Consider the following 11,452-nt stretch of genomic DNA (forward strand, 5'->3'; position numbering starts at 1 on the left):
AAATATTGATTGATATTTCCACTATTTTAATGAGGTAAAAAAAAGTGTGAAAATTAAAATGTATGTGACAACTTCACTAATTCATCAATGACATGAAAATTTACTTGCCCAATCAGATAACAGTTTTCAAATACTGGAAGAATATCTCAATTTGTTGCACTATTCACAATATATTAGCTTTAGACATGACATATTCAAGTTTAATCTATATTATTAACAGTTTTCCATTACTTTGTTAAGTCTAGATAATCATCAAAACAGTAAATGATATTCTGATGGAGTAAGTTGAAGGAGAAAGCATTTGCCAGTTTCTGTGGCGTAAATACTCCCATCATGATCAATTTCAGGCTCCAATATAATGTCACTGAACTCAGAGATGGGAAGATAGGCATAGCAACACACCATTACATGGTTTTCCACTAGATAGTCCTAATAGTCATAGAGAACCTCAAGAGCATAAAATAAAATAATTATGAAGTGATAAGCCCTGAATATGCATTAACTATGTTTTTAATAGAATTTATTTAATGGTAAATTTATATAATATGATTTTTAATAATACCCGTAGTTAGCAACAATGTGGCAAGGTTCCTAAAAATTTAACAGCTATCTCTCTTGAACCCATATGAGCCACTCCAGCATAGCACTGATTATTCTTTCTAGATCATTTATCCCTTCTTGCTACTTGTCACAAGCATCAAGCTACAAAATGACTATTTCTTCCTGAAGATCAGTGAATTAGGGATGGGATCGTTCTTCTCCATCACTGGTCCATGAAGGGTTTGGAACATTATAGAAGCTCAACAGATGCTTGTAATGAATACAGATTCATGTAATCAATACATGAGACATTGAGCAATATATGTCTAAAGCAATACCACTTTCGAGCCTGGGACCGGGGTAAAATTCTACTGCAAACCTTTAGCTATCTTTATTTCCTATTTTTGTTTCATAAATGACTCAGTTTAGCAGAGACCACCCTTTTGGTATTAACTCACATTAGAAGAAGCTCATAAAAATATCAATTAGGCAATTTCTGGATTGTTGTTGTTCAGTCACTAAATCATGTCACTAAATCTTTGCAACCCCACTGACTGCAGCACACCAGTCTCCCCTGTCCTTCACTATCTCCTGGAGTTTGACTGACTCAGAGAATCATATCAAAACAGAAAGGACCTTTGCGCGCATGTGTGCACACACACAAAACTAGTGAAATTTCTCACATAGTTGAGTCTTTCTCCAGGAATTGTCCTTGTATGAACAAAGCTGCCCAACCCAATGTCCTTCCTCTGTCCCTGTGACAGCCTGGAAGAAATGACAAATCAGTTAAGGGGCACATGGACTCTGCTCTTCTGCTTCAATTTGCAGGACAATGCTGCAGGGCCATTCCAGCTCCAGGGCTCTCTGAGGGCGGGGATGCGGGTGGGAGTGGAGGTTGGGGGGATCTGCTAAGGCTTCCAGTGCAGCAACACCATCCTCCAACTTTTACCTCCACCCAGCTCTACTTCTTAAACTCATTCAGTTTATGTACACAAAGCTCTACTTCAGAATCTGTTCCTTGGGGACCCCGCATACTACAGCCTTCAGTGTCAGATAATGCTTATCAATGCAACCTCCTGCCAAACAATGCATATTGTGAGAAATATCAATCGAAAAACTGGAGTGTAACATTAGTAAATAGAATAGATAAGCAATTGTAGTAGTATTGACAATTGATTTAATAAGACCTTGGAACTAGAATTACCATCTTAAATGCATCTTTATGGAAACAAAATTGCATATTAATTTAAATAGTAAATCTTCTTATGACTGTTGATTCTGCATTCCAAAATAGACAGTGTTCAGTGTGGTTTAGGAGTTTATTTCAAGGCTTGCATGAAACAAAACATTCTAATCCAAAGAGCTATATTGAGAGTATTTAGTCATTTGCATTATCAATGTAGTGTTTGTAAGTTTGAGATGAGTTGAAATTGGCCATACAAATGAAAAATAGCTTAGCTAACATTAACAATCATTAAAGGGTGAAAATGACCTTAATTTCTAAAAAGGAAGGGCATATTCAATGGTTCCATATTATACAACTCCCATCTTTTGCAATTACACAGGTATCTCTAGATACAGAAGACACTTGGCATGGATGAACAGTTCCCACTCTCAGGTGAAAAGTATTTGATGTTGCATGTTCCCTTCACTTAAATCGGTTTTTAATTTCAAGAGAGGAAAAGACAAAGCTAAAAAGCATTCTCTTAAAATTCCACCCCAATTAGTAGGATTAGAATACTAATGATCACATGCTATAAGGCAACTAAATCTTTTTACAGAGCCACTTTACAGGAGAAGCAGAGGATCAGAGACCTACAACCCAGTTATTTTTTTCTCATGACCATGTAGACACTGCAGGGGCTTTGCATTCTTTAGGCACTAACTGATGACAAACATTTAGATAGGTGTAGACTACTTCATTGGAGAAGGAAATGGCAACCCACTCCAGTATTCTTGCCTAGAGAATCCTGTGGACAGAGGAGCCTGGTGGGCTGCTGTCCATAGGGTCGCACAGAGTCAGACACAACTGAAGCGAATTAGCAGCAGCAGCAGACTACTTCATATGCACCCACTCTAAAACAGGTAAACTAGAGACACTGAATTTTTTATGAGAAATTGCATTATGAGGACAAATGTGAAATGTTAATATAGCAAAGTCAATTTAAGATATTCTGTGTTACTTAAAATAATATTTCAAATTATTTTTTCATCCTTAACACAAATAATAAAAATATGCTCCTTTAAATTGTTTTTGACAGCTCTCACCCATGGATTTGCATGCATCATTTTTATTACCCCAGTAAGTGAAGATCCAGTCCCTCTGCACGTCCAAATCCCTCAGGAGGAAGGGGTTGGGTAAGGGAGAAAGCTGAGGTAGAACTATATCTTATCACTCAACTTGGAATACTTGTGGGAGGAAAAGGGTCTGTGCAAGTCTGTTGTTAAAGGTGGAAAGGAAAGGGAGTATCAGATGAGATTGACAGCGGAAGAGGAAGAGGAGGATGGAGAGTGTGAGGGATCTGTTGAAGACCCAAGAAACACAAAGGGGGCCGGGGCTAAGGAGCCAAAGTTAGTGGGAAGTACGGTGCTGGAGCCCAGAAGTGAGGTCCGCTCTGAGGCAGGGCGGCTTCTCAGGCCCCCTTCCTCATGGCCCATTTGCACCTGAGTTCCTTCCTCCTGCTCCTCCTCCCCAAGATTCCGGCAAACAGGCTGCTTACAAATAGGGCACGTCTTCTTGGTCTGAGTGAGCCATGGGTCCACACAGCGGCAGTGATAGGCATGAGCACAGGGGAGGACCCTCAACTTATCCCCGTCCTCATATTCGTCCAGGCAGATGGCACACACATCATACCGGTCTCCCCTGCGATAGTCGTGGGTAGGAATCTGTTTCAGTTGCTCTTTGGTCAGCAGATTCCGCCAGCGCTGTTTCTGGAAATGGATCCAATGAACTATCACTATGGCTCCCGTGCCCAAAATGAGCATTGCCAAAATCCCATAGAAAAGGATGAAAAAATAGGTGGAGAGGAATCCATTGTCAGGGACCAGAAGCACCTGAGCTCCCTGCTGGTAGATGAAGAAGGCACGCAGGTACTGAGAGCTCTTTTCGCTGATGAACACAGAAGGGATCCAGATCTGCTGCTGGACTTCTTCGTTACTCCCCACCATGTTCAGCAGTTCATTGGAATTCACATTGTGTACCACGGCTGCACCATACCCGGCCTTCTGAGCATGTAGGACCTTGAGGTCAAATTTGCAGTCGAATCTTCGAAGCAATGCAATGAAAACTGATCCGTTAGCCTGGGCTGGGGGAGGTGGGGCAATGGGGCTGCAAGCGTTGGCTGGCTGAGCCTCCACGAGAAACCCCTTAAGTCCTTCCGGACTCAAGGCAGCCCCAAAGAGAGCTGGGAGGTCTGCAAATTCCATGCTGCCATTGTGGTCAGAAGTCGCTCGAATGAGTCCCCTGACAGGGGACGCTCCCCACAGCAGAGTGGCCACGACCACAGGAAGACAGAGGGCTGTAGGGGGCATGGCGACAGCACTGGGAGAAATGCGGAAGAGGCTGTGTCCTGGTGGCATAAGCAGAGTTCTGTGCCCTCCCCCTCTTCCTTTGGGTTCCCAGAGGTCCAACTGCCCCTACGTGCTACTTCCTAGCTACATGATGGTACAGGGAAGGAAAGCCGGCTCCACCCGTTTAGCAGAGCTAGGAGACAGACATTAATGAATCCTTTTCTGGTATACAGATAAAACGGGGAAAGAGCACAGAAGCAAGCATAGACGACAGGAAAACTTCTGAAAAGATGGGGGAGTTCAAAAATGTGGGACTTCCAGGCAGGCGGACCGTTTTCCTATACCCTGGAAAAGGGCTTCCGGTAAACAAAGTCAGGTTGCTTTCTGCCTTGGCCGCTCAAGATGTAGCACTTCCGGTCTTCCTCTTCCTTCCTTCTCTTCCTTCCTCCAGTTGCCGTCATCATCGTCGGTACCTTCAGCTCTCGCGAGAGTGCTCACCACACTTCCGGCGATCAGATGAACTCTTGAGTCTATCTTCAAAGACCTCCGAACTCTGGTTTTGCCTGGCATACTCGATCTTGAGTCAAGACAAGCCAAACTGAGAGGATTCTAGCAGATTATTAACTTTAATATAGGTTTTATAACAATTGATTCTGACCTAAGAATGTGTACCAGTATCTACAAGTGTGAGTCCTTTGTCATCCTATCTCTCAAAACAAGTATTTGAAATCTGAGATAATTAATAAATTCTGCCATTATGATACAGGTAACCAAGGATCGTCTGTATTAAAATTTAACATTTTAATCCTTTTATCCCTTTGACACAATACAATCTTTTAAGCTATTTCCCATACCAAAGACAGTATGGAGATAGGAATTAAAATTTTATTTCTTTCTGAGGACCAGTTTAGCCTAGAATACATAAACTTACTGGGTGTTTGGACAGTACATTTTTCTAGGCTATTGTAGATGCCTGAAGATTTTGGTGTAGCATTGGATCCATATGACCAAGGAAATAGCCAGAATATAAAATTGTTGAAACTTAAATAGATACTTTTCCTTGTGACCTCATTTACAACATGAAATGAGGTCCTTTGGTTCTTAGATTTTGCATTTCCATGCAACTGTCTTTTTTCTCTTTAAGAAGTCAAAACTTGGATTAGAAAAGAAAATTATAGGCCACTTTAAATAAAGATGTGCCTCATTGGCCAAGTCAGAAACAGAAAGGTTTTATTCTGAGCACACAGTGTCAAGTTGTCCCTCCAAACTTGGGTGTTCAGCATCTCACATTACAGTATTATCTTGCCATTTTTGTACATTGGTTCCATTTTCCAAAATATTCTTGCAGACTTATCTCTGTGTTGCTGTATTTTTCCAATTTGGAACTAGAACAAGTTATTAAATGCCACTCTTCCTTCTTTCACATAATCTATTCAAGGTGAAGCACAAAACAGTAAGCTCTAAATCCACCTGGATGTTAAGACAAATGCTAATTTAAACCATTCCTTCAGGATTTTCAAATAAATGTGGAGAAGAGACAAGAGGAGTCCCATACTGGCCCTGTTAGCATTAGCAAGTAGCTATCCTCAGTCTAAAACAATTGAAGGACTGACACAATTTCTTTCAAGATGACTGTCAGTGAACTATGCTGACAACCACACACCCCATCCATGGGGAAGTGAGGTGGTACTTCCCCTTAACCTCAAGTCAAGGGAAAATGACTTGGAGACATTTGTGAAAATTGAGGCTCAGAGAAAAAGGAGGAGAGTACATTGGGTCAATCTCCATTTCTGCACCCAGAGAAGTTTCCAACGTAGGCCAGATTCCAAACATGGGCCTTGCTATGGAGAGCCCTTAAAAGGGATCTCACAGAGCCCTTGATCTGATAGGGTAAGGAGATACCAGAACAGAGGGGTGGATACTGGAATCTAGGGGCAGGAGAAGACTCACAGGTAGCCATCCTAGGAAAGATATTGTCCTCATCAGGTGAGCAGCCTAGAAGACTCAGAAAAAGAAAAAAAAAAAAAAAAACTGCTGAGGACTCCACCAAAGCAATGTATAAGAGAGAAGGAGTTAGTTTGAGATCATTTGCTGTGGGGACAGTCAGTGACACCAGATCGCTACTGAACCAGCCAACCATGATTATTCCTTCTGAGACCAGTCTTCGAGAGGTCAATAGCAGAAGCTGACCAGAGCAGTAGGGGCGCAAAGACAAGAGAAGAGAAGCCAGCAGCACCCCACTCCCCCACCTCTGCCACTCAGCCAAACTTTCCAAGTTTGATTTGAATCTGAGCCAGGGAAGAAAAAACTATTTAATGAGTCTGGGATTTTTTATTATACCAGACTACATTAGAATTGTGCAGTTGCTAGTCTGAATGCATTTGTATTTAAGATGATCAAAGACAGAATTGAATCCAGGCTTCTTTAGTTCTAGAATTTAACAATTTGGGAAACTTCTTCAATTAAAAAAAACAGTATGTGTGTGTGTGTGTGTGTGTGTGTGTGCACATGCGCAGACATACTTATACACAAAATTGTGGTGTCAAAGACAGGAGCATAGCCTTGGAAGGGCATCTGCAAAGAGAATCTGAAACATTCTCCCAGCTCAGGAAAGCAAGACTACTTTTTCCAACTCTGTTGTCTCCAGTGTCAACAAAACTTTTTACCAAAAAACTTAACTCAGCAAGAGTCTATAACCAACTATTATTGAGATTTTATCAAATTTATGTTAAATATACATTTTATTCACATGTGTAGTTAATATATAAATACATACTATCTCTATCAAATTTGTTATATATGAATTTTGTATCAATGGCATATATATAGAACCTAGGTCTCCTGCACTGCAGGCAGATTCCTTACTGACTGAGCTGCCAGGGAAGCCCCATATGTATGAATACATAATTTTAAAATAATTGTGTCTTAAGTAAAGTACAAGTTTTATTAGCTTAACTTGGTAAATTATTCATTTTTTGGTTAGACGGTCCAAATTAAATTCTCATTGTTTGTCACCAGTGATCCATAACTATCTCAATCCAGGGCATTTAGCTTGTAGGAGCTATCAAAACTATCTGCCTTTGTATGCCAGCTATTGTTCATATAAGATTATATATATATATTAAGAATTTCCATAATTTCAGCATTTCTTAACTCTATGTTTAACTTTCCCAAAAGAATATAAAGCTCTACCCTTTCCTCTTTTCTAGTTAGTAATGGCCTTCTCAGAAAAGTTTAAACAAAAGAAAATGTGTCATATAGAACAATAGATCCCCTTGATATGGTATCAGACAATCTGGACTCCTGTATAAACCTTCAAACCCATATTGTGTCCTTCCAGTGGGGGAAAACAATTAGTCAATTCAGTGGTGGAAAAAGAGTGAGGTTGTTGACAGGCATTGCATTATTTAATCAATTGGTGATCATATGTATTTTTTTCAGTTTTCAACTCATCCATACTGTAGACAGAGACACAAATTTATTTATTTATTTATTTATTATCTATTTATTGAAATAGAATCATCAATAAACCATTCAAGTTTGTAAAAATAAATGATTTTTCAGAGTTAAAAGAGAAAATATGTACTAAATGTGAATTATTTGAACATCTTGGCTGCCATCTTTCTTTGTAGGTTTCCATGGTCTCTTGACCATCACCCTTTTTCCCCCATCCATTCTTTTGGGCAAGATTCTGCATTTCCCAGCTTGTAAAGGATAATTTACCTTTAGAAGGTGGAGCTATTGAAGAGAATAAGAAAAAGGAAAAGTAGGAGTTAAAGCAGGGTCCAGGTTCCTTGCCACCTTGACATTTCAATAACTACAAACCCTCCACAGTACTACTTCCTAATTTTCCAGTCTCTGACCATCCCTGTCACCTTTCTATCTCACTCTCTAGATCTTTAACTGTCATACCATCTTGCCATTTTTTTCCCCTCTCTTCCTCATGCCCCAGGCCTCATATCCTCTTTCCTCCTCCCCAACTTTTACCCTAGTCAATCATTATCACTCGTTCCCTGCACATACCGTCAATTCCCTTGCCTTTCTCTTCGTGGAATGTGTCTGAGCAAACTACAGTCTTGCTGCATGTCTTCCCCTGTGCTGCTGATCATGGATAAAGAAAAAAAAAAATCTACCTGATCTAAATGTATAATCACTACCACTCAAGTAATACTGGCTTTTTGAAAGGGTGCTGAGGAGCTGTTCCCCTTTTATTATTAATGACATAGTGGTTTCTCTAATAAATGTATCACCCTTCCCCTTTGGAAGAATTGTCTAACCTGTTTGTAACATCCCTTCAAGTACTCTGTCATCAGCAAAAGAGCCCCCACATTGGATGTTGAACCTGTTCCCACAATGGCCCATGGCACTACACATTTCTGGAGATGGTGCTGAGCCAGGTGATGAGCCTCACATGGTCGCATTGATCAGAAAAGTCTGTATTGACCATATCTGCACTGAACACAAGAAGCAGTAACACAGAGAATAAGCCTCATGAAGAATTTCATGATTTAAGAGGACCACTTCAAAGACCTTGTCCTATTTCAAGAGAAACTTGACTCAGCTATTTTATTTTCCCAGACTAAACTCCTCCATTCTTTTGGTATTCATTTCATCCCAGATTTTCCCTCATCAAACCTCCAAAACTGCCTACAGTTTTACTCTCAACCAACAACTTTGCTTCCTGCCACTGAGAAAGGGAATAGCAATCCGAGAATTTTCACGTGTTCCCACATTGCAAATACCTGCTTCATGGCATCTGTGTCCAAATTCTGCACCTAACATGTCTGACTCTCTGTGACCCAGTGGACTGTAACCCACTAGGCTTGTCTGTCCATGGAATTTTCCAGGCAAGAATACTGGAATGGGTTGCCATTTCCAACTCCAGGGGATCTTCCCAACCCAGGGATCAAACCCGCATCTCTTGCATCTCCTGAATTGGTAGGTGGATTCTTGACCACTGTGCCACCTGGGAAGCCTATGATAGAGATATATAATAGATAGATAGATAGATAATAGGAAGATAAAACAAAAATCCTCTTTTGACCTTACTTTCCTTGCTACCTGTTGCTCTCTTTATTTATTTACTTTTTGTTGTTGTTGTTATAGCAAAGCTCCTTGAAAAAGACCTTCTTTAACTCACTGTTTCTAATGTTTCTCCTCCTTTTCTGTTGCACCTTCTTCAATCATGCTTTGTCTCATTACTCTACCGAAAATTCTTTTCACAGTAACTAGTTGTCTCCATGGGCTTCCCTGGTAGCTCAGCTGGTAATGAATCTGTCTGCAATGCAGGAGACTCCAGTTTGATTTCTGGACCAGTAAGATCCCCTGGAGAAGGGATAGGCTACCCACTCCAGTATTCTTGGGCTTCCCTGTTGTCTCCCACCTGCAATGTGGGAGACCTGGATTTAATTCCTAGGTTGGGAAGATCTCCTGGAGGAGGGCATGGCAACCCACTCCAGTATTCTTGCTAGAGAATCCCCATGGACAGAGGGGCCTGGTGGGTTACAGTCCATGGGGTCACAAGGAGTCAGGCATGACTGAGCAACTAAGCACAGCACAGTGGTCTCCATATCACTAAACCCAGTGCTCATTTTTCAGCCCACATCAGACTTCATCTGTAAGAAGCATTACCCCAGTTAATGGCATCCTCGTCCTGGAAGCACTTTCTCCTTTGTTCTCCAGATTCAGTACCTTCATCTTATTTTCTCACTTCTCCCTGGCTGGCCCTTCCTGTCTCTTTTGGGTTTCTCTATTTACCTCATGTCTAAATGTTAGAACGCCCAAAGTTCAGGCTTTGTCCTTATGTTGTCTACATTCACTGCCTTAGTGATCACAATCAGTTTCATAGATTAAAATACCACCTATATGCTCAGAAATTAATATCTCTTGCTCAGTTTTCTTTCCAAAATCCAGACTCAAAGCTGCCGGGAGCCAGCAGGAGGAACTCCACCCATGGCAAAGGTCATGAGGAAGGAGGCTCTGCATACGCAAAGGCGGGATCGAGCCTCAGGAGTCCCCCTGAAAATTCTCGAGCATATACCCCCAAAACCAGAGTCTGCCTACTTTCTGCTTTGTGCTCTCACCTACACCTCTGACTTTACAGGGGCTGTCCCCCACTACCTCTCTCTGAAAAACAAGTTAACTTACAGCTCCAGTTAATAGTTCCTGGGTGTGATAGTGTTTCAACCTACAAACTCCTTTGGAAGTCCTCTAGCCTGCCTGAATAGGTTTTCCAGCCACATGTGATTGTTCAGAGCCTCCCAACTGTGAGAGGCATAAGATGTTCTAAACTGTCTAAATACAGATTCCTTTGAGCAGTTAAAAGATTGATTAGAAATTGTATTGGTGAAGGATTTTTCACTTGTTGGGCCAGTGTTTGCTGCTAAGTTTCCATATCCCTTACCTGCTGTGTCCCTGGCAGTGTATTGATTAACATAATGGGTGTAAGTAGTAGCTTTAATGTTTGTAACCTTGGATCCTTGAGTTAATTCTTTTTCTTGTTGTAGCCCACCACACCTTTGCCCTATAGGAATGCAACTTTATCTAATGCTTTTGGAGTGTGGCGCCTGACTATCACCTTTAGAGAAAAATAAGTTTTCTGAAGAAAGGGTCTTAAAATGTTAACAGGCCTCCAGGCCAGAAGATGATGCAAATCACCTAAACTTTTGCATATGATAAGTTTGCAGGAAGAAAGCCTGGCTTACTGCATGACTCTACCCCTTCCCCTATTATCCTCTATGCATAACTTAAGGTATAAAAACTACTTTGGAAAATAAAGTGAGGGCCTTGTTCACCAAAACTTGGTCTCCCCATGTCGTTCTTTCTCTCACCTTCTGGCTGAATTATTCAGCCTCTTTTCTCCACTGGATTTCCTCACTGAGCTATCCTTATTCTATTACTCTTTATATCCTTAATTAACATTTAATTAAGCAATTGTTTCCTGATCCTCACCGACGCCGTCCCCGCTTCTAATTCCCTGGATCCACCGGGGCTGGACCCTGGCACAAAGCCGTATAGCCAGATGCCTACATGACCTATCAATTTAAGTATATAGTAGGCCTCCCAAACAGAATATATTCAAAACTTAGTTTCTAGTATTCATCTCCAAACAAACTCATTCACAATATTTGTTATCATAGGTAACAACAATTCAATTCTCTTTTTTTTCTTCAACTCCCACATGGTCTATCAAAAAAATTTCTTTTGGTGCTGAGTTCAAAGTGTATTCAGCATCCTGCTATTAATACCTCTTATCACACTCATTACCATCACCCTGGTCCAAAAACTTTTGTCTTTCTCTTAAATTGTTGTTAAAGTCTCCTGATTGAGTTTCTTCTGTCTATACTTGCCTTCCTTCACTCTAGTGCTTCTACTCTCAATTCAGAACCTATTCATGCAGAAT

At 40.9% G+C, this 11,452-nt stretch overlaps 1 pseudogene; it reads right to left on the reverse strand.

Annotated features, from left to right (window-relative positions):
* Positions 1-1,401: 1,401 nt before the first annotated feature.
* LOC516790 (E3 ubiquitin-protein ligase RNF167) lies at positions 1,402-6,351 on the reverse strand (annotated as a pseudogene).
* Between the last annotated feature and the right edge of the window lie 5,101 nt (positions 6,352-11,452).

This window comes from Bos taurus, chromosome 20 (assembly GCF_002263795.3).
Source record: "Bos taurus isolate L1 Dominette 01449 registration number 42190680 breed Hereford chromosome 20, ARS-UCD2.0, whole genome shotgun sequence".
Classification (NCBI taxonomy): Eukaryota; Metazoa; Chordata; class Mammalia; order Artiodactyla; family Bovidae; genus Bos; species Bos taurus.